Genomic DNA, 20163 nt, shown 5'->3' on the forward strand with positions numbered 1-20163 from the left:
TTTAAAAAAAAAAATCATCTACTGATTTGCTATCCTAAAGCAGAAGATACCAACTCTATGTTCGCAAAGTTGTGGATACTTTGGTTAGCAAAGGAGTGGATACGTATGTTAGCAAAGCAGCTGTTGGCTTGGTAATAGCTAGCCGCGGTAAAGTGCTAACCTAGGTATCTGCTGCTTTGCTAACATCCTGTAGGTATCTACTACTTTGCTAACCAAAACATTTACTGCTGTGCTGATCTACAGTAGTTATACTGCTTTGCTGACAAAAGTATTGACTCCTTTGCTCATTTAAATTGGTATCTGCTGCTTTGCTAACCAAAATACGGACTGCTTTGCTAACATACTGCAGGGATCTAGTGCTTTGCAAGCCGAAGTACTTCCTGCTTTGCCAGGCGGAGTTCCACTCCACTGGTGGTTCATCTAATTTGGAGTAAGAGATTCTCTTTCTCTCTTTCAACTGTTTTTTTTTTTTGGAGGTATCTACTGCTTCTGTATGCTTGGAGTTGATGTATGCTTTCCTTTGTTTACTATTCATTTCAAGAACTGAATTTCAATGCATTCATTTGCAATGTATATGGGTGTTAATTAAGCTCATGGCTGTTGAACTATATCTCGTATGTTCTGCCTTGCTGCTTACGACTGAATGCTACATCTGAACTTTCAGTGAGCTGAGATGGTTTTATTTTGTAATTTTAAACAGGTTTCTGTCTGCTCATATTTTTATTTGATGAATGGAGAGACTTGCAATCTGGATCTATGATGGTTTATATAATTATGGTATCCAAACTCAACTACTACGGCTGGCCACTAATCTGGTTAGCTTTGAGAGGAAAGGTCTGCCTGCCATTACGGCAATACATGTTTTAGTCTGTCTCCCATGTATCAAAGGAATATTCAATTTGCATGCTGCAGGGATGGAGGAGTCAATATTGCAACTGACACTTTTTGACACGAGAAAGAAAGCTGCTCAGGAATTAAGGACATTTGTCAGCATTCTTTGAGCATTCTCATGAAATTTTGATCGACTTATTTTCATCCTATGGTCACTTTGTTATTTTATACTGAGCAGTCTACATGATCTCAAGCTTATGAGTTTCGAATCTGTTTGTCTGCTGGTGTATCTAGGGGGCGGCGCCTGTAATTGCTTCACAATTCAACACTTCCCGTTTCCTGGTAATCAAAGGGCTGCCAACTCTAATCAAATTGGAAGTCACATCCTCTTCTGTGAGTTACTTGCTAATGTGACGCCCTATATGAGCTTGTTTACTCTGGTTTTCTTACCACCTTTGATAAAATGTTGTTAGGAGGGTTACAGCTGGTGTTCGATGAGGTCAAATGGGGGGGTTGGGCACTATTCATACCTTTTATACTCCCCCGTTTCATCGTTTTTACATTAATTTTTTTTTTTACACTGCCTACCCTTTGTACAACTGGCATTGTCACTATTTACGTATTTGCATTATTACTTGCTGTTTGTGTTGTTAATGTTCATGCTGCTGTTTGCAGGTAAAGTCGCTGGCGGTATGGTCACAAAGGAAGCCTCCTGAACGAAGCCAAAGATTCGAATCAAGCTTCTGCAGATTGTCATTGTTCGTTATGATCACCAAATCTTTGAAATGAAAGGACAGTCAAACCTGCCAAAAAAGCTCCAATTGGCAATGTGTTCAAACATTTTCAACTCACTGATGCCATATTTATTACAAAAGTAGGATAAACTCTCAATTTACTGTCAAAGGCGTTACCTCAGCTGCGGCTAATGATAGCTTAAATAAATGTCATTCAGACCGTGAACCCACACTCATTTACGGCACGAGGATGTGCTGACTCAGATTTCCAGAGAACTACCCATCTCCTGTGCATCAATAAAAGGCCTATGGACTCCACCGCGGGGCCAGACTGGTGCTCTATCAAACCCCTGCCAAACCAGACATTAGGCCAGCTACAGCAGGCTGGGGGTAGGGGTGGATACTCCAGGGACTCATCTAGAGTTTATCCCCAGGTCTCTACAGCCCAGTGCCCACCACATAGGCCCTGGGTACCAGAAACACAATCCAAATAATCCACATACAACTGTGCCCAGCTGGGGGGATACAAGTCAAAGATGCTTTAGTCAAATGGGGCTGAGAGTCAGCTGAAAAACAATGCTGCCCCCAAAAAACTAGTAACTTTATTGATTTATTATTACTTTTACATGTGTGGATCCCAGCAACTCTGTAGTAGTTAACAGGGATCCAAATGAAGAAAGAACTTGCTCCAACAGCTTCACTTCTGTTAAATAATTCAGTTTTAAATTACTATTACTAACCTGCAATTATAGAAGCTGTTCATGAAAATATTAGATTAAGATTATTTTGATATAATAAAAAGCCCTTTTGTTTGAATCAGTAAATGTGATCTAATGGTAAGTTAAAGAGCAATAAAGAAGTGTTATCTCCATTTTGGCACCTAAAGATTGACTAATAGTAAGAACAATGGACCCTCATATTCCTGGAAAAGGAAGAGAAACATCTTCAGTGCCAAAAGAAATACCCCGAGTGTAAACTGAACATAGGGCAACATATAAAACCACATGCTCTTTTATAATCTTCTCAGTAACATAAACATATGGCACAGCATATCACGGAGGACTGTGTGTGCAGCAGCAAATGTGCATCAGTACAAGCTTACACACCACGCTTGACAGTGTGGAAAAAGGTAGGCCAATCAAAGCAGCTCATCGTGGTTTGAACGGGAAATAATGGTGTCTTCTGCAATCGTGCATTTAACAGATGAGCTATTCTGCAGCCTGCATGTGCGTCTGTGTGTAGCAGCAGGCATCAGCCAAAAGAGGGGGGAGGAGGATGGCACGAGCGCATCCACACAGCCAGCACCGAGATCACTGGCCTCTTTGATCACCATTCAGTTTGCTTATGTGTGTTCGGGTGTACACTAAGGTCAAGCGTGCTGTAGGGTTCACACATCTAGTCTTTTGCCATATGCGCAGCCCTCAATTGACCCCAGTGCACAAAGCTGTCCCTTTAGAGACATGACCTGCTTCATTATGCAGATAACTCTGCACCTGCCTGACTGCCCTCCTGTGTGTGTGCATGTGTGTGTTTATGTCTGTGAGCAGGTGCATCAGGGGAAAATGGTGAGGAGATATGAACATGGTACATTTCCAGAATTGTTATACTATATTTTTCTTAGTGTTAACAAATCCCGACACCAACAAAGCCGGGGATCTCTGAGTTCTGAGCTTGCGTGTTGCACTCAGGCCCAAGCACATTCATCTCTAGTAGGACATAAATCGTGTCGAAAACTGGGTCACAATACCATTGCTTAAATTTGGCAGTTTTGTACAGTTTTACCGAACATTTCTACTGGCGGAGTAAGAGAAACGTGTAGAGGACTGAGTTCTATTTACTATTTCCTGCTGCTGCTTCAACTCACTGGGACTCCTGAATGCAGACAGAGCAAGTGACGTATATTTAGCTTAAAGCTAATGGCGTCCCATGGCCACCAACGACAAACAACAGCAAACTTATCCAAAAACATCAGTTTACAAACTCTCGGGCACACTGTCCAGTATAATCAACAACTTCCTTATCCAGGCGCATGCTGAGTCATCCTCAAACACTTCGAAAACAAACAATAACCCTTGAGTTGGTTCAACAGAGAGCTCCAGCATCATGAATGAGCACAAACTGGAAGGGTTATAGTTAGTTTGTATAAACTGGTTTTGGACAGTTTCCCTGTAGTTTGAAGTCGGTGGCTACGTAGTGCCATGATGGGGGCCTTCTCTGCATTTTGAGTCAAAAAGAGGGGATGCAATAGTGAAAAAACATCTTTGTGATCTCAAGACACCATGAATGAGTACTTGAAAGGCCAAACACACTTTTTTTTTGGTGTAGTATTGATTTGTTAATTCATGTTGGTTTTATTCTTTTTTTGGATCTTTTGACGGTACGATTTTTTTTTTAATGTCTATAAAAACTGTGTTAAATTGAGTATTAACACAACCACTGAACTGTTGACTCTTACTCCCCAGCTCGAGTCTGTGATTGAGCGTGTCATGAGTGAACTGTGGAGCTTGTGGAGGGCTGGGTTTGATTCAGCAGTGTAACAGGGCTGGAATCAGGCTGGCAGCTTGTTTCTTAGCGAGAGCCAAGGGAGGAAGTCAGCTCACTCGTCCCTGAAGCTGCCTCATTGCGCTGAGGTCACTTCCTGTCGCTCCCCCAGCCCTGCTCCTGGGCTGTCCAATCAGCATGGCCCTGCGTTAGCCCCCACCCCTCTCTGTGCACTGAGCAGACTCTGGATATAGTTACAGGGCCACAGGGGACTGTCAGCTCCCTCTCTCTATCCTCGTCTCTCTCTCTCTCCCTCTCCCTCCTCCCACTCTCTGTTTCCGAGTCTCCCGAGTGTTCTCCGCTGCCACCACCCTGTCCCTCTGCACTCCTAAGAAAATCCTTTAGATGAGAACTGCTCCTGTGCCTGCTCCCTCTAAGCATCTCTGACACCAGCAAAGTAAGCCCATCTGCATATCCACAGGGCCTCGCGTTCCTGTGGCTCATGGTTTATGTATTTCACAGCTCCTTAAAACACAAACGCCTAATATCTCTCCCATGCGGAGGACAGGAGAGGGAGAAGGAGAGAGGAAAAACTTCTCTCAAAAAGAATGGTCTTTATTTCTCCTTGCTGTTTACTTTTTTATCCGGGCTGAAGTTCATGTGCTGTTGAAGGTTGTTTGGGGAGCTGGGGCCTGCAGGTCTGGCTTGCATAGTTTAGTAAAACCTTTATGTAACAGGATACAGTTGCCGCATATTGAATTCTGTAAGTTTAATGCGGTGGTAAAGATGTCTGTGGGTTTGATAGAAATGTCTTAGTTTGCTTGGGCGCCACCAGCTGACAGTGAGCAAGACTTAAGTAACTAAAGACAGAATAACATTTTGATTATAGTTAAATGCAGGCCAATGCTTAATTAAAGACTCCCTCGTTCCAGTCCCCCCACCCCCACCCCATCCGCCCCCCTCCACTGCCCTTTATTCTATTTAAATAATTCTGCTGAGAAGCAGTTTCAATTTTAGGGGATCACTTTTAACGTTTGGCTATGGAAGAGAAAAATCTTTGCTTTCCTTGAGGGAACGGTTCTCAGAGCACGTTCGTGGAGAGACCCCTGTCGCTTATGTCACCAAAGCAACGCACCCAATCAAATGATATTAATGACATCAATCAAGACACTTCTGAGCTGAAAATAATGTGCAAACAAGTGGGAAGAAAAATTATGAACATTTAGTTGGCTACACATTGAGCCGTACAGGTCATATGCACATTTGCACATGCACATTTAAACAAACAAACAAACAAAAAAAACTTTGCCATGAACCTGCACTATGGTGATCCTGTTTATACGGAATTTCACCTTTAGCAAAAGTTTGCTTTCCATCCTACCATCTGTCTCGTAATATCTCCAGAAGCCTCGAAGATTTGGTTTTCAGCGGACTCACTGTTGTATACAACCCACTAAGGGATTGCGGATGGTAGCAGAGTAGACAGCTTCAGGCCTGTAAACAGTAGGTGGGTTTACTTCTCTCTTCTCTCAGCGGGAACTATCCATTAACAGATAATGGGGGGAAAATCAGAGTGATTAAGGCCCAGGGAATTATGGGTGAATACAAATTGACTCCACCTCCGTGTGGTATTCTCTCTTGAGGTAGAAGCACTGCTCCTAAGGAACAAACTAATTTCAGAAGTACTACAAGGCCCATTAAGGCCTGGTGAATGCTGCGGATGGGGGTTGGAAGGTGGTAGGTGGGAGCACAAAGGGATGGACCCCCTGGGGACCAAAGCTGATTGGAGAAATGGTGCCTGAGGGGAACATTACTAATATCTATATCCTGCCTCCACTGTTTGAGAAGGACAGAAGTGAGTCAAGTGCAAAATAGTCAAAATAAGAGATTAAATCATGGTACCTTGAAATTTCACCCCATTCTATCAAAGACTTGATATATTTTTCACAAACAGTGATGGAAATGTGGTCGAGTACGAGCTAATGAAATCAAAGAGATTAGAAAACTACCACAGCATGAAAGGAGAAGCTTTACTGCAGTTTGCCAGTGGGGAAGTGGTCATGAAAAAGACATATTCTGTGTATGTGTGTGTGTGTGTGTGTGTGTGTGTGTGTGTGTAAAAGAAATGTGGAAGATAAGCTAAGCGAGGTACCAAAGCCCCTCATGTCAGGGTCCTAAGTTCAGTGCATGCCTGATGCTGTTTTCCAACATCCAGGGGGAAAAGGAAAGGTGAGGTGAGGTTGGCTTTGACATGTCAGGAGTTGTGACGCCCTCGCACAGCAAGAGCAAAGGATTCTGGGGGAACATGTCTCTGGGAGAATGTCAGCTCTGATGCATGGCGGCTCGTTGGAGGTGCTAATCAGAGCAGGGCAAGGCTCCCGCTAAGATCAGCCACTTTGCGCCTACATTAACTGCCTCAGAGCTCCCATGGCTCCAGGACCAGAGGTAGAAACCCCAAACTGACAGGTTTTTGTGTTGAGATAAACATGCGTAACGCTTGAATGGGTGTTACAAAAGGTTTAGCCGACTAGAACACCTTTTGGAGTTCACCAAACAGGGAGGATAAAAACATAAGGACACTTCTTCCCTCTAACATAAACACACGAAACAGACATTTCCGCTTGAGCTATTTGCCAAGAGTCCTTGTGCGTGTGTTCAGTGATTTTTCACTCTGTCGCAGAAAATAGACAATATAAAGCCACTCAGCATTGTTGGGGCATAAATACTAAAGAGAGGGTAAGCTTCACTCACAAACCCTGATTATTATTACAATAAATGAATTTATAGGAGATATCAGGTCAAACATATAGAGCTGGCACAGCTTTGTTTCTCTATGAATGCATTAAATTCGGCATATAAATCTTTCATGACTCAACACACAAACTGTTGTAGAGGAAATGAGACGGAGCTTTTATTTGAAGGTTCCATAATATCGAAGTATTAAGATTTATTATTCCTGAAGCTATTCTTTAACACTGGTAAAACCAGATAAAGGGGGCATTTCAGCAGGATTTGGCGTTACTTCATGTTTTGAGTGATATTCTACCATTTAGTTATTTCACCTGGACCACATCACCTGCTATTCTTACAGCTGAAACCCACAATGGTTAAAACTCGGTCAGATGAACAGCGTGTAGGTCACAAAGGTAAAGGGAAAAAAGAAGAGAGAAGGCGAAATCCACAACAAAGGCAAGAGCCGAATACTTGTTAACGAATGATGTGTAGGCACTGCAGCTGCAGGCAGGTATGGAGGTCCGCTGGGGACAAACAGTGCAAGCTGGTGAGATGGATTGTAAGGGAGCGCCGGACCCCCTGCAGCCACACAAACACCATTCTGCACTGAAATGCTCTAATTTACTCTATACATGCCTATTCTAAACTGCTGGGATTTTTCCTGTTAGAAGGAAATAAAGGTCAAGTGCCTACGCCCTGACTTTCCAAGACTCTTTTGCTCAATGAAAGTTTCTGTGCAGTTAGACAAATAAATACAAACAAGCAAAGAAATACTGAAATGGTTTGGAGAAAACTTTCAGCGAAGCAAATGAGGGAGTAAATTGAGGTGTGAATCTAACTAAAATCTCTCTTTCATGTCTCAAAAGAGAATGAGTGGCCTGAATGTAAAAAGTTAATTACGGGCTCATGACTGGCTTTCTTTGCAAGCCTCACTGTGGCATTGTCAGGCTGAGGTATGTGGCTCTATGGGGTCTGTGGTCCACACAAAGGAGCAGGGAAAGAGAGCGTTGTGGAGAGGCCCCTTGGCTGGGCTCACGGCATGGAACACTGTACAATTAGCCAGCCCCTGCGTTCTGGCGGCTTATAATTATCAGTGCTTGCCTTAATTGACTCCCTTAGCCTGCTGCAGAGGGACCCCCCCCCCTCCCGCCACCCCCCCACCCCCCCACCCCTTCATACCCCCTTCCCCCCTGCTCGACGCAGGCCGCCGAGCGCCACGCCGGGCTCTCCAAAGTCATTTAGAAAAGCGCTCATATTTTCGACACAAAAAAGGGGGAACATTTGGTGAGAGAGAATTCATCATCAGGTGTCTAGAGGTTTTCCTTAATAGAAAAGCTGAGTCCCACTGAGTGCGCACTGTGTAGCGGCCAGCCACGCATGCTCAGGACCAGCAAGCTGCCATTCGCAGCAGGCCGCTAGACATTAGCATAATTTTATATAACACAGGCACCCGCACTGGAAATTTAATACATCTCAGCAAATACGAGACAGGCGTTTTGCATAATTTTTCTCTCATTCTCTACCTCTCTCCTTTCTATCTGGCTGTCCTTGCTTCATGTTTCCATCCCATCTATATCACATGTGTGTGTGTGTGTGTGTGTGTGTGTGTGTGTGTCTCTCTCTCTCTCTCTCTCTCACTGCCACTCTCCTTTGCCCCGGCCCCCCTCACACAGCCACACTCTCTCCTCGCCCCATGGTGCTGCTCTCACTTGGAGAGGGGAAGTTCATTACCTCAGCTAAATCAGAATTAGTCCCTTCCTTTTGACGGGGCGAACTTCATTAGAAAGGCCCTTCCTTAATCCAGCCGGGAGAACTGATGAATCTACATGGGGGCAATAATTTGCTTCACACAGCACATTCAGCTACTTCCTCCACTGAGTTTCCCCCTTTCTTTCCTTCGTCTATCTGGGCTTATTTACTTATGCTCACATTTTTATTAGATCTAAAACAAAAACCTGAGAAAGGAAAACACCTGCATATAATTAACTAATGGCAGCAGAGAGGGTGTAAAGAATGAGTTATGCTTTATGGAATGTCCCGTTTCCCCTACAGGCTTCAGGGCCTCTGGAGCAGCCATAACTGACTTGGCTGACACTCAAAAACAGGCTGAGTGAGCAAGGCCAACAGTAGGCCTGGTCTCTGGGTCTGAGGTAACGAGTGGAGATGATTTTACAATGCCGTGATTCTACTCTAGTATACAAGTCCTTCCTGAACTTATCGTGTGAAGGTTAGAGCATTTGTATTTTCCTTTTCCAGGATGTATACACACTTTCGCAAGGTTGGATGAAATTGCAAAGCTTTGTCCAGATCCTTGCTCTGAACTACAAAATGAGGAGGTACAGACAGCCCCTGACTGTCATACCGAGGCACCGGGTGTCAAACAGATGTGCAACTTGGCAGCTATGCTCCCCAGAAAACAGAAAGCCCACAGATATTCAGGGTGGCGATGACTCGTGCTTCCCTCCGCCATCTCACCACTCCCCCGACAGTCCCAACTCCCCCACACTCCCTCCCTCATCACCTCCACACAGGGGTCCCCTACCGGTAATCTTGTCCCTCGAATGTGAAATCTCCGACAGCGATGCCCTGTGCTTTTACCCCCTACCTCCGTGGTTGATGGGTAAATTGGAATGGCGCACCCTGCTGGTGCAGAGAGCTCTGAAGAGACAGCAGCACACACATGCTGAGGCACCCCGCACACGTCTATCTAATATAGTGGACATGCACACTCCCTCCAAGCTGCAATATCCATGCACAGACACACGTCCATGCACAGATGTGCACACTGGAAAAAAAGACACACTCACAAGAGCTGTTAAATCACATACACGGCCTCATAAACATATACAGATGCAAGAGAAGTGTTCCATGCATGATCTGTTCGCCCTTCTCTGCATAAATATTGAATATGATAGTTAACAGATACTGGAAACTGAGTCAATATACGTTCACATTTATATGTGCTTCATCTCCAATGGCTCAGCTTGGGTCCTTTTTTCTGAAAGTGAACATGACTTCTGATGCAACAGTTTCTGTGTGTAGGATGCAGGAAAGAACACGGGAATCAGAAAACCACTGGGCAAACTCTGTTGGTCTACAGTGTGTATAATAAGCACTGCCAACTTGATGTTCTTCAATACACATACTGTAAAACATGAAAAATAATACAATGGAGGCTATCTCTTTTTAGATATTCAGTCAGGCACCAGGGTAGAATTTCCCAAAGGGCTGGTTTAGCTGTCCGAGGCTTCCGCTTCCATCTATCTGTCTATTTTTCTCCTCAGTTGATGCTCTGAAGCATGCGAGAACGGTTGAGTCCATCCTCAAATCACAGGGATGTCCTGAAATAGTCAATGGGACCTGAAGGGGCTAAAGATCACTGCAGAAGAAGCCACAGAGGCCTTCCTGTCAAAGGCAGTGCTTTCACGGGGCCAGGGGTGAGGGGAAGCCAGAGGGAGAGAGAGCCGGAGACATGACATACATTTCATTACACTTAAACCAACTGTGGGTTCAAGCAAGAGCCCTGGATTTCCAATGGCGTCTCAAAGGATGGAGCGAGTGGAGGTATAAGAGAATGGTTTTTACAAAGAACACAATGGGTAGGTGGACAAAGGCAAGCTGCTGGACTAATTGCTTGGGGGCTTGTAAGAATATTTTCCTGAGTACCTCTGTTTAAAAGTCAAGCGAGTGGCATACGTCACTCTGGTGAACATAAACATCCAGAGTTTATATCTCCAGCTGTAATAAGACGGCTTTTTATGCTGTCCCGCAATTTTATTATCATTTTGTATGCATATTTATGTTTCTAAAATAATGTTTTTTTAATGAAAAAGGATTCTCTTCCCTCCTCTATTCTCTATGTGTTCACTGCCATTTGAGGGCTCCATTTAATTTCTGCCTATAAACACAATCTTAGTTGGGCCTGAGACGACAGAGGAGAAAACAGTACTTATCCCAGACATGCCCAGAGTGGTATTTCCAGCAAGAGCTCTCCTGGCCTTGTAGAGAGACTACTTGTCCATTAAGACTGTCAGAGGATGCTCTCAGAAATGAGAGGCCATATCTCTGGAGAGGTCTGCAGGGAGCATGCTAAGACGGGGGCTGGCTGGGGTTAAAGGAGAGTTAGGTGGATGGGCGTAGTGTAGTCTAGTGGCCAATTCTGCAGCCTGCCTCCTGATTTCCTAAGTTTTAGGATGTACGTTCACTCTCAGCGACATGTTTTAAAGACACACTTCCTGTCATCGCTGTTACACTATGGAAAATATAATTTGCAGTCTAACCTACTTTGCCTTTCAAAGAAATGTCTATTTAAAATTCCTTCGAGTATCATTGAAAGGGCTATAGAATTACAAAACACTATTATTATTGCTCACTTGGGGGGAGCCCTCACTCATTAAGCTTCAAAGATGTCACTGGTTTTGATGATTTTATCAGCTCTATTCTCTTATTATAGTGACAAAATCTCGCTATTTTGTTGCCAATCTCCTTCCAGCTGTCATATGTTTCGAAAGATCACAAAAACCTTCAAACACGCTTGTGATATGTCTTCACATTCACCAGACGTCACTTGATTCCCCCATTGAATTTGCAGGATTAACTCGAGGAAGAAACGTCTCATATTTCTTAACTGGTTGCTACGTCTGACATCAGAGTGTGTGTGATTCTAGCATACTGGTATTGTCCAGGGGAGGGAACCCTCACTCTAACCGTCAGCGCTTCTCCAAGTGGGACAGAGATGATTAAAACACACCATGGCTGTGACTGACAGACTCCCCGCTGCTTCTAGAAGATGACATGTCTCCAAGTCACACAGAAAAGCAACTCCTCTAATTTTAACTCTGACTACAACACCGACCCCCTCTGTCAGAACGCACAGAAACAGCCATGCTGAGATTCTTAACCACAATAAAAGTGATAACAACTAAACAGAGAAATAAGTTTAAAAACAACAATAGGGAGGGAGGAGACAAAAGGGCTGAGAAGGCGTCATTTCCCCCGGTGCACACAAACAGCCGGAACCTGTGAGCTTGTGACAACACCTTCAAACATTTCTGTTACTTTCACAGAAATATCTGATGCTGATGCTCCAATGTGATGCTTCCGCAGCAGCCTTGTCCCAGCGCACATTCGACTTGGCAAGCTCTTGGTTATCGAAAAGAGAAAAAAAAAAACACTCTCCTAACTGACTGTATTTGACATTTGTCATGACAGGAATATAGTGGAAGGAGAAAAGAAAAGAAGACTGAGAGGTGGGAGGGGAAGAGGAAAATGGAGGAGTGGCACAGGGTGATGGATGTGAGAAATAGTATGTGTGAAAAAAGCATTCTCTGGGTTGTTGGAACTGTTTTTTTCTTATGATAAGGAAGACGGGTGGGTGGGGGGTTCCTGTTATTGTCACGTTATGTAGAGAGCTCAGGGTCGCGTACTAAATGATTCACAGAAAACGGAATCTTTTACATTGGCGTCAGCAATTCAGCCAGGCGCCCTTGTGGGGGAATTCTTTTTGTGTGTTTTTATTGAAGTCTGTACTGAGTGCGCCCAAAAGCTCTGACAGGGGGCCCCCGAGGGCGCTTGTCTTCACCTCCAAATCATAAGATGGAGTGAAGAAACTCCCTCTGTGCTCTCAATTATACCGCTCAACACCCCCCTCTTGCACACAGACTATGCCCTCCCCACCCAAAAAAAAAAAAAAAAACCAGACAGAGAAGAAAAGGCTTCAGTAATACAGTCCCGATGGAAGGCTCCGCGATCGCTCTGCGCTGCTGGAACAGCTGACAGGCTCGATGCGGCAGGTCCATTCCCCATGGTCCGTCAGAGTTGGTGCTACAGCAGCACGGTTAGTACGTCTCTTCTGGGGACATGCTTCCTTCCCCTGCCCCAATGTGCTCCCCACCCCACACGAGAGGCCACGTCTCTGACCCACAGAAGCTCAATGGCTTTGCCCCAATTAGCGTCACAGGTAGGTATAACTCTGGGTCATGTGCCACTTCAATTCTCTTTCCCTCCTCCACTGTCCCTCATGACTGGGAGACCCATCTACGGCTCCTGGCAAATTTGGAGGAGCCGGGAGGCGCAGGAGGGAGGTTTGGTGTAATTTAATCGGAGGGCACAGCTGCATAAACAGGGTATCAAGGAATTTCTGTCTGCTTGATGGAATTGAATTTGCATGAATGGCCCCTCTTTTCCCCCCAAAATGGGCCATTTTCCACATGTCTCAATGAATATGACAACCTCGCACGCAATATGACTGCAACACTAAGAGTAGCGTGAGTCTATTCTCAACCTGTGAAATTCACCCTCTCTGGCTGTCTTTGCTGAAGACCTCATCCAAGTCCTGCTGCCTGACCTGTCAAAAGCATCCCCATCCTCTCTAAAATGCCCAAACAAAATAAACCAACAACCGCTGGCAGGGTCAGGGGGCAGCTGCTCTGGGCGCCTGGACTCTGGCGGGCTCTCTGATTGGTGGAAAGGGCAGTGAGTAAAAGGGAATCTTTTCAAAGTGAAATCTCCAGCTGATGGCTTAGAGCTCCACACCCCACAGTTTGTTTCTCTTGCTGCTGTCAGGCGCTTGGCCTGAGCCATTTGGAAGGATTAGAAAAAGTGGGGGAAGAAAAAAGTCAACTGGGCAGATCGTGTGTACTGTAGGGTCTGAGTTATGGCTCCAGGACCCCTCGGAGAGTGATAAACCTTTGACCTTGACAGCCCCCTGTGGTGACCCCTGACCTCTGGCTTTTTGCCATAGACTCAGTGAGACAGGTGCAGGCTGGAGAGTGACCACACCTTCACTTTCAGTCCAAAATTTTCTTTATTTGACCTACCTGTCCTGATGGTCTGGACTCTCTGAGCTAAAATTCCTTTTCCAATCAGAGATACAACAGCTGAGGATGCTTGATGACTGTACGCATGAAACTCGCAAACATCTAATTAAGAAACTGCCATACCGCAGTTATTAGGGCACAACTGTCAGATATGTAGATTGCAATGAAACAATTACAGTTGAATGAAACAGGTAAAGCAGAAATGATAGCAGCACAGTCGCTCCAGAAGAGTGTTGACAAAGACGCAGTGTTTGAATGGATGTTCCATTCTTTTTTAAAAACACCACATTATGAATAAGGGGGCAATCGCATGTACTTTCTAAAAAGAGACCAAAAACTTGCCCCTTTTTCTTCATGCTAAACAACTCTGTCACAAACTTGTATGGGTGCTTCTTTGAGACGTGCTTTATCTCTGCATTAAATTTGATGAAAACCTGCCTCAAAGTTTTTGTGTAATCCTACTAACAAAGAACCATAACAACAGATTCACGATGTCATCAGATGCTAAAGTGTGGATAACATTAAAGTGGCACACACTGACACGTCACACTGTCTTTTTTTTTCCCTCACAGCTGGCATTAGCTCCAAGGTCGCGCCAGTCCGCGCCAGTCATTCTACAGATCCATTTTCTCTCTAGACACTTCCCTCATGTTGTTGGCCCAGTGATTCACTGCCTTGCATTAAGAGCAATTCACCTGCCTCCGGCATCCCAGTGGCACAGATCCCCTGGGGAAACCAGGTGGAGCATAAAAAAGTTCCACATATGGTAAAGTCAAGCTGCTCAGAGGCTGCCGAGTGTCTGTTGTGGGGGTAGAAGCTCCTAAAAGGCCCAGCTGGTACTTGGAAAAGGGCTTCTGCATTACTACACCTCAGTGTCTGTTTGGGCTCCCCTTTGGAAAGTGTTGGCCGGCGCACATGACCAGCCATTTTAGATTTCTCCCTCTACCCCCGCCTCATCCCTCGCTCCCTCTCGCTTTCCAACTGGTTCTGTATCCAATTGAACATTTGGTCCTCCACTGCTGGTTAATCAAATTCCTCCATCTGGCTCCCTATCCCTGTGGAACACAAAAGGTGCAGCCTGAGCCTGGGTCCAAGTGCATATTGGGAAGGAGGCGGGGGAAGGAGACAGGGACTGCCTACCTAACTTACACAGCGCAGTCAACTAGATCAGGTAGAGAGCACGAGGCCAGGCCTGATCGTTTTGGGCAAACAGGAACAGCTTGGGACTAAGTATCAGAGGCCTGCTGTTCATATACAGCTCAGGGATGGCGATGGGATCATATGACAGTAGGAGGGTTTTATGAGCTAATACCTCCACATACACTGCAGAATACAGAATAGAGTGGAGCCTAAATGCTACTGGCTACAACAGAAGGAAGCAGTGGCCTGACACACTGCGGTGTTATTAAGTCTCCGTGACAGTAGAGGGCACTGCTATCAAAAAACACTCACAGAGAAAACCACAAGAAAGCGGGGTATAAAGACCTCACTAAAACTGCACTTAAGCTTGTTGTCTTATGCTACTTCCTTGAGTTCAATGTAGCAGTGTGTCAGTGGTGTCTCAGCCTGTGCTCTGATCAAAAGAGCTATCTTAAGATATCACAGAAAGCCAGTAGTGATCTTATTAATCCCCGAGAGAGCGTGAGCAGCCTTCAAAATATCTCCCTAACTACATATTTATTAAAAGAGACCTTTCAAACAGCAGTCTCGCCACACAAAGTTAAACAGGTTCAAAAGTGCAGTCACTGTCAAAATGCTTCTCTTATAATTCTGACACATCCAGCTGATCATGTCGACTCTTTGCTGCGGTGATTCAAACAGAGAACCTGATACGGGGTGAAGATGGGGACATAAATGAGTCACAGATGCACATCTCAAGTGTTACCTGTCCATAATATCTATTGCATGATTTCTATTCATGTCCAACCATCCTTTCCCCTGCCAGGTGGCAAAACATGTGTCAATAATTAAACTGCTTTTACATAACAGGATACAGGAACACAATGCAATTTGCTCCCCATATTTCATTGGGCCTTTATGAAAGCACATGAGAGAGTGTAATTAATCAAACCACTGGAATATGTGAACGGCAATTTCCACTTAATGGCACTTACAGGGATTGGGTCCCTTAAGCACCCCGTTCTGTCTACCAAACGAGCGGGATTCATTTTCATCTTCATAGTTCAGACAATAAAACCTGGTGTGGATGTTAAGCAGGATGCCTGAAAACAAGATCCGATTAGGGGTATGTGGTCTGGTCGCATGCTTTTGGACACATCATCCTGCGACTCTGTAGGATGAAATCAGGTCTATGAATGTCATTCTTGGACTTGAGAAAGTAATAATCTTTAATGATCTTGCATTGACCTCAAATGTGAGTGGAAGTTCTGTATTCACTTAACCACAGGAGACTAACCAACTCCCATCCAGGGACAGGAAAAGGATCATTCACTGCTTTTAGTGGCTTTCTGTGAGAAGATGGTCCGAGTCTAAATGGCACCCATGTCCCGAAAAGTGTTTCTCTCTCTATTTCTCCCTCTCCCTCTCCGAAGACTCCTCTAAGTGCAGCATCTTGTTTCAGTAATTCAGCCAGGACAGAGACAGTGGAGAGAGGAAAGTAATCGATTTCTCTCTCATTTGGTTCCTCCTAGACTTGCTGTAAGGCCTCTTAGGGGAGTTCTGGACTATTGGACAGGACAATGTTATGGGAAAGTGTCATTGCGTTTAAGGTCATCGTTACACCGAGGTTTCATTTTGAGTGCATCTTTTTTATTGGTATGTGAAACAAAAACAAACAATGCAGCCGCCATTTCCAGGATGGCAGACATCAAAATGTGCCCTCACTGCTCATAACGGCAGCAATATTCGGAATGATAGAGAGGATGATCATGCACTACAGCAACATGATACACTCCGAAAACTGCAGCTAAGTACTTAGCTTTTAGTCAGGTCCATAGGTAAACCTTGTATCTATAAAAAGACACCACTAAATTATTTAGAAGAAGCATCTTCACTTGATGATTACTATTTTTGCTTCATGTTTCATATCCTCCATTCAAATGAAGGAATATTAAGTGGTGTATGTTGTTATCCATACATTTGTATCTACAAAAAGTTTTGATTAAATCCAGGAGCCATGATGCATTGAACTGTGGGTACAATGTAAACAGCTACATGCTAAGCTAACATTATGGGAAATATGTCAGAGGGGGGCAGAAACCAGCATCTATTCTGTGACAAAAAACACACCCAGTTCTTTTAGAAGGCATCTGGGCACAATTTGGTTTTATGAACTTACTAGGAAACATGACCTGGACAAGATACACACTGTGTGTAAAATGTGCAACACGCATTCGCTGTTCTCACTGTGAGGAGCTAACGTCTGCAAACACAAGTAGCCGTTACACGCTATAGCCTACCTGAATGGTACAACAGACACATATGACATGCTATAGCCTACCTGAATGGCACAACAGACTCATATGACATGCTATAGCCTACCTGAATGGCACAACAGACTCATATGACATGCTATAGCCTACCTGAATGGCACAACAGACTCATATGTAGCCTAACGGTAGCAGCACATAGCTGGCAGATTTTCTTGCTTGTGAAAAAGGGGTTTTGAATAGTCACACATTTGCCTTCTTATATTCCAAGGAAATGTTTACATTTAAAAGGAATTAATATGCACATTAATTGACAGAAAAAGTAGTCATGCAGTAATATAGAACCTAAGGATGTGACTTTTTGTGCTGCATCAAGGTACATTACGAATTGTGAGGCCAGGGAAGGTTCACATCTCCGCTATCTGTCTAGCTATCTGCCTCATCAACAGGTTCGTGGTTGGTTTAGCTGCCGTCTGGTCTCTGTGGGACCCATCTCCTCTGCATTTGGGCTCTTTATAGTCTCTAATAATTCACTCTGTTTCAACTGCAAGCCAGCCTGCTAAATTCTTCATACCCGTCAGCAAATCTCAGGTTGAGTTTCCATTTCATTTACATCTGATTGAGATATTATTTAGCACAAACCAATTAAAAATGCAACACAACTACCTGCACATCTTGCTATGTATTATTTTCAAAATAGAGCTCGATCTCCTGTGTCATTAGGAGAGCAGCAGCTGAAATACAAACAAGACAAATCTATCTATTGTTTATTACCTCCTCAGGCTTTTCACCCAGAGGGCTGAATAAGAGAGGGAGGGGCAGAGGTCAGTAAAATTACCATTCACTCCTTTCTTGGAATCAGACAGCGCTAAGACATGCAATGGCAAATTCTATGCTAGCATCGTATATCACATTACCATAAAGCCCCTCAGAGCTAACCTTTGTTCAATTCCATTTGATTTTAAGAGAGGAAAACAGTCTCGCTGACAGCCTCTGTGTTTCATGAGTTCAGTTGTTTGTCTTCCAGTATTGTGACTGCTCTCGCTAAAGATTCCAAAAATAAAGCATCAGGGGACGTGAGAGATCATTGAATCATCCTGGGTAGAATATCACATCATCTGGAGAGTTGCAAGGTTCAGTCTTGAACAATGTCAGAGAGAAGGCAGTTTGTTTTAGAAATAATACACAGTGATTAGTTCCAAGCCACTATACTCAAATAATCCCACATTTCTATTGCTGCTCACATTCTGATTAACAATCACATGGATTTCTATTTTTTTCTCTCTCTCTGCAACAGTTTATACATCCAAATATATTTCAGAATACCTTCACTGGAATCACTGTTCCCCATTTCTGCATCTGTTGACAAACAACAAAGGACTAGCATTTTCAGCATCAGTACACTCCAATAGGCTTGTTGACTGAACCAAAGAGCACCAGTGCTTACAGAATGTGGACTACTGTTAGTGAGCAGAGGAGGCTTAGCAGCAGCATCTTCACTCATGCTTAAATCCAATGGCTCAGCTCTTTGTGGCAATCGGTAGGCACCGCAGAAAGAAGGACGAATGAAAGAATGAAAAAGAAAGAAATTAAAAGATGAGACGGGGCAAGTAGGAAGCAGACAGATAGAGAGAAAGGAAAATGTAGACAACATGCACCAAAGAAAGACAGAAAGGAGAAAAAAACAGAAAGAAAGAAAGATCTGTGAATTTCCCCTTCCTCCCCTGAGACCTCCCTTGATGCCAAGCATTCATCATTCAGCCTCTAATATCAGTTATTCTGTGGCTCCTCTGCTTACAGCAGAATTAATTTCTGCTTTAATTACTCTCATCGGCGGAATGCTGATGAAGGAGAGGGACGAGGCATTCTGGGACTCGGGCCTCATTCCACCGCTTTAATTTGAATGAATTCCACCCGGAGACACTGGCAAACAACTGGCAGCCGAGCCCCGGGAGCCACTCTGGGACTGCGCAGAAGAGCTGCAGCCATGGCCCCCACCAACCTAGCTACCTTGTGTGTGTATGTGTGTGCTTCCCTGCTCGTGCATATTACGTAGAGCACATTGATTGTGTGCGAGGCCGGAGTGAAAAGGTAGAGAGGAGGAACACACACGGAGAAGAAGGGAAAATGGATTGATGGATCGAGTGTACAGTATGTGACTTTGTTTATTGTGAGTGCGCATCCACATGAATGTGCTCAGGGATACGGAAAAGTAGAGCAGTAAATGATTTCATAAAGGGAGACGGAGAGAACACATCTATATGGACACAACATATGAAATATGAACAACATCTCTGGCTGCAGCCAACTGTGTAACACAAGTGTTAGTTTGAGAGCAAAATCATGAATAGTTAATTTGATTATTCCAGATATGGCGCATCATACTCCCCAACAACCCCCCCGGATTGTGTGTCCAATAAGAACTAGCAGTATAAAAAAGAAAAATAGGAAATAACTGTATGAATGGGACAAGGCTACACATATGCTGCTGTTTGCATAATGAAAACAACCGCAGAAACAGCAGAGTATCACAGCAGAAGAGCAGAGAGAGGCCATAATTGACTTTTCTACAAGCCAGCTTGGTAGTTACAGAATGTAGCATATTGGTTGGATAAGGATTGTGATTGATTATGTGGGTCTGCCATACCGATTCGTTTGATTAAATGTAACCATGGGTTTCTTTTCCAAACCCTAATGAAGCAGCAATTTGAAACTGGAGGATGCTGCGCCAGGCTGCATTCAGCATTCAGCCTGCACGCTGCTGATCTGAGTACGGCTTCAGAACAGGATGTAGTTTTCACTGACTGTTAAAATACAGCAAAAGCAGAAGGCTTTTTGATTAGAGTCTTTGGCTAATTTGCCTGCTGTCTTTTGTTTTTCGTCTTCATATATCGCACAAATGTTTCCTTTGTTCCTTTTTAGCACAATATCACCTATATTTAGGGTTTCCTTAGCGGGGGAGACAAAGATGAGGGGCGCAAGATGATTTCTAGAAATCCGATCGAAAGTTTTTGGTGGTTTAAAGATTAAAAACAGAACCCTACTTCAGATAAAGAAGTTTAATTTTAAATCTATTTAATTTCCTGTTCGCGCATGTGTGCGCAACATTTGCATGCATCTAGAGCTGCAATGATGAATCATTTAGTTGATCAAAAGATAATCTAGTCTGATATTCGA

General features: G+C 44.1%; 1 protein-coding gene across 2 annotated transcripts in view; it reads right to left on the reverse strand.

Annotated features, from left to right (window-relative positions):
• LOC147261616 (zinc finger protein 521-like) overlaps positions 1–20163 on the reverse strand; it is a 90627-nt gene that overhangs the window by 18197 nt on the left and 52267 nt on the right. The gene's annotated exons all lie outside the window — the stretch shown is intronic.

Source organism: Aulostomus chinensis, chromosome 5 (genome assembly GCF_037954235.1).
Source record: "Aulostomus chinensis isolate RoL2024-O1b breed Wild chromosome 5, RoL_Achi_v1.0, whole genome shotgun sequence".
Classification (NCBI taxonomy): Eukaryota; Metazoa; Chordata; class Actinopteri; order Syngnathiformes; family Aulostomidae; genus Aulostomus; species Aulostomus chinensis.